Here is a 4,037-nt window from a genome sequence, read left to right as displayed (position 1 = left end):
CTCGCCGCACCCCCGCCGGCAGCTGCTCTGCAGCTGCAGAGCCCCGCTGCAGTCCCAAACTCATTTTCCCTCTTCAGCTGCTGGGGTTTCCCCCCCCTCCCGCCCTCCCTTTTTTTTTTTAATAACCTTTCAGTGCATCTCCCCGCCTCCCCCTTCCCCCCCCCACAAGCTCTATTATGGCTTTGTGAGGTTTAGCAAAATAAACACGGCCAAACCATAACCCTCCTAATGTGCTAAATTGCTGGAAAAGCCAGAACAGCTTCGCAGGGCGTCTGAGGGCTCGCTGCGAGGCTCCGAAAGGCCCCTGAACTCCTCAGCCCTCCAAGCAGAGCACAGCAGATGCAATCAATTTAATTTTCCCCCTCCTCTTTTGATATATTTTCCAGCGGAGCACGGTCCTCGCACCCAATTCCCTTTGCCTAAGGGGGGTACTGGGGGGTGCTGAGCCTGCCAAGATGATGCTAACTCACGGAGGGAATAAAGCAATGAGATAAAACCCTCCAGGATGAGAGGGAAAATGGCATTTTCCCTGTCAGACCCCCTTTCTTTCCTCCTCTTACCACCCCCAAAAATCCCAGCAGGGGCCAAATGATGCTCAAAAGGCACTAAAAAGTTCAGTTCCCCATGCCCGGGGGTGTGTGTTCCCCTTGATGGGCTGGTTTTGCTCTTCTCCCCCTCTGATGCCTGACTTGCTCCATGCCTGGGGAGGGGGGGGGGTTGCAAAGCAGCCAAGGGGTTTCTTTTCATGGGGTTTTTTAAGGTTTTTTAGGGCATCTGAGGTTTTTTGGGGATCCACTCTAGCACTGCTCTCGCCGACTTTCTCCCCACCCTGCCCAAGAATGTTCCTGCTGATATTAAACCCGACCCGGAGGCATTTCGAAGGAGCTGACTTCCTCGCCAAAAAAATGACCTCAGCCTCCCTGGTTTGGAGCTTTTTTTTTACCTTTTTAAAGCATTTTTCTCCCTCTCCTGCCTCCCGGGCAAGAGGCACCGATGGGGCCTCTCACCCGTGGCCACGGCACCACCACCACCGAGCTGCATCCGTGGTGCCAATCCCCTGATTTTGGGGGGAAATTTGCAGGTTTTAAACCTGCAAATTCCATTTTTAACCTGCAAATTCCAAGTTTTCCCCAGCAAAACACTTCCCTGCTGCTGAAAGGAGGATCCAAGGGCCAAACCTGCTGCAAAAACCCACCTTGTACCACCCTCTGGGTGCAAAACTCGTGTCCCTGATGAAATAAAAGGGGGGAAAAAAAGCCAACGTTGCCTGTGATGTTTTCTGGAAGGGTTTTTGCAGGAGTTTCCTTAACAGACTCCTCTGCATTTTTGCTTTTATTAACATGGCAGCCTTCTGAGGCTGCTGCAATGGTTTTGCAAGAGCTAAAACATCTCCCGAGTCATAAATCCAACCCCTCGGGCACCTTCACAGAGGGAAACGCTGGGGAGAAAGGAGGGAGATACCGATTTAGAAAGGGAAATGCTGGATTTGGGTGTTTTCAGATGGAATTACTCCGGCGTTAGGTTTTTTTTCTTAAATTAATATTTGCTGACCTGGAGACATCGAACTGACGTTCAGAAAATAGAAATGCTTCTGCAAGAAGCAAACCTTTTGGATTGCCGGTCTCCAAAAGGCTGGTGTTAGCAGGGAAATTACAAATTTACCCCTAAAAACCAGGTGAGGAGATGTTTCTGCCACTTTTCTCTGCTCAAAGTGAGGCTTCGCCCTCCTGGAGCTGCATCTGCCTCCCACATCTGCATCCCGCAGACTGCATCTGCACCTTCCTGCCTGCACCCTGGTTCCTGCACCTTGCACCCCACTTCTGGCCTCCTGGAGCCACACGCTGCAGCTGCATCTTGCTTTTGCATCCCACATCTCCTTCCTGCACCTGTATCCTGTGGCTGCGCCCCACAGCCTGCATCCGCAGCTTGTGCCCTGCATCCCAAAGATGAGCATCCTGCATCTCAAAGATGAGCATCCTGCATCCCATGTCCTGCATCTGCACCCTTCATCCCGCGTCCTCTGCATGGACCTCATCCCCCCCAACCGCAGGACAAAAGCTTAATTGCAATTAAAGTAATTTTTAAGGGCACATTGGTCCCATCCAGTCCTTCCTTCCAGCTCATTCCTGGTCCCATCCAGGCATTTCTCCAAGCAGCATTCCCAACCAGCCCGCGCAGGGATGGAGTGGGGAGGTTTCCCCATCCACAGGGGCTTCTCTTCCCCTCCCCGAATTGCCGCCCTGACACATCTGGCAGGCAGATGTGGCCACGCGGCCCAGGCTCTGCCTCCCAGATGGGGGACGAGCCGTGAAACCCCTGCACAGGATTCAAGAGCTATAAGTTTTTCCCTTGGAAATCTGGAATTCCCAGCCTGTTGCACGCACACCCCATCTCCAGGGGGGATTGCAACATCCCTGTGCGTGGCTGAGCCCACACCGTGATGCTCCGGGGCTGGACCATCCCTTGTCCTGTACCTCCATCCCATATCTGCACCCTAAATCCCACTTCTGCATCCAGAGCCCTGTACTTGGCATCCTTCATCCTTAAACCCCTTTTCCCATGTCGCCTGCCCTGTATCCCACCTCTGCATCCTAAATCATGCTTCCGCATCCCATGTCTCGTGTCTGTATCCCAAATCCTGTCGCCTGCACCTGCATCCTAAACCCTGCATCTCTTCTTTTGTCTCCTGCCGTGTCCTGCACCTCATGTGTGCACCCAAAATCCTGCTTCTGCAGCCCCTCACCCATGTCCTGCATCCCTGTCCTCTGTCCTGTACTTGGGACTCCGCGTCTACATCCCAAATCCTCCATCCCACATCTGCATCCTGAATATTCCATCCTGCCTCCCTTGCATCTCCACCCTAGACCCTCCATCCCGCATCCTCCACCTACATCCTAAATCCTGTGTCCCTCCTCTGCATCCTCCATCCCGCATCCTGCACCAACAGCCCAAACCCTGCATCCCATCTGCATCCTGAAGCCTCCCCCCCACCTCCTGTGCCTACGTCCCAAATCCTGTGTCCCACCTCTGTACCCTCAATTCTGCATCTAGAGCCTGAATTCTCCATCCCACATCTACATCCCAATTCCTGGGTCCCACCTCTGCATTCTCCATCCAAAATCCCCCATCCTACACCTGCTTCCTGAACCCTCCACCGGAAATACTATGTTCTGCCTCTGCATCCTGAACCCTCCATCCCCTGAATCCTGTGTCCCATCTCTGCATCCTCCATCCCACATCCTCCATCTCCACCCCACATCCTCCACCTCCATCCCAAACCCTCCATCTCCATCCTGCATCCTCCATCTCCATCCCAAACCCTCCATCTCCATCCCAAACCCTCCATCTCCATCCCGCATCCTCCATCTCCATCCCGCATCCTCCATCCTGCATCCCAAACCCTCCATCTCCATCCCGCATCCTCCACCTCCATCCCAAACCCTCCATTTCCACCCTGCATCCTCCATCCTGCATCCTCCATCTCCATCCCACATCCTCCATCTCCATCCTGCATCCTCCACCTCCATCCCAAACCCTCCATTTCCACCCTGCATCCTCCATCCTGCATCCTCCATCTCCATCCCACATCCTCCATCTCCATCCCAAACCCTCCATCTCCATCCCAAACCCTCCATCTCCATCCTACATCCTCCACCTCCATCCCAAACCCTCCATTTCCACCCTGCATCCTCCACGTCCATCCCAAACCCTCCATCCCCATTCCAAACCCTCCATCCCACCTCCGCAACGCCCCGCCTCCTCCATCCCCACATCCCAGACCCCGGGATGCTGCAGGGGGGGGGACGGACCGCGGGACGGCAAACGAACCTGCGCCCGGCTGGAGCACCATGAATTTGGGATGAGGTGGGGGGAGACGCCGCCCCCCGCCCAGCCCGGCCGCCCGCGCCGGCGATAATGTTGGTTTAAGGCATTTTGCACGCTCCGGTGCCTCTCTGAGAGCCCCTTGTCCCCAGCGGGGACACACAATGGGCGCTTTCAGGGCCCCGGCTCCGCGCAGCCCCCTTTTTACCCGGAGA

The sequence above is a fragment of the Calidris pugnax genome, unplaced genomic scaffold (assembly GCF_001431845.1).
Source record: "Calidris pugnax isolate Ruff unplaced genomic scaffold, ASM143184v1 scaffold269, whole genome shotgun sequence".
In the NCBI taxonomy this organism is placed as follows: domain Eukaryota; kingdom Metazoa; phylum Chordata; class Aves; order Charadriiformes; family Scolopacidae; genus Calidris; species Calidris pugnax.
Note: the sequence above shows the minus strand (reverse complement) of the source record.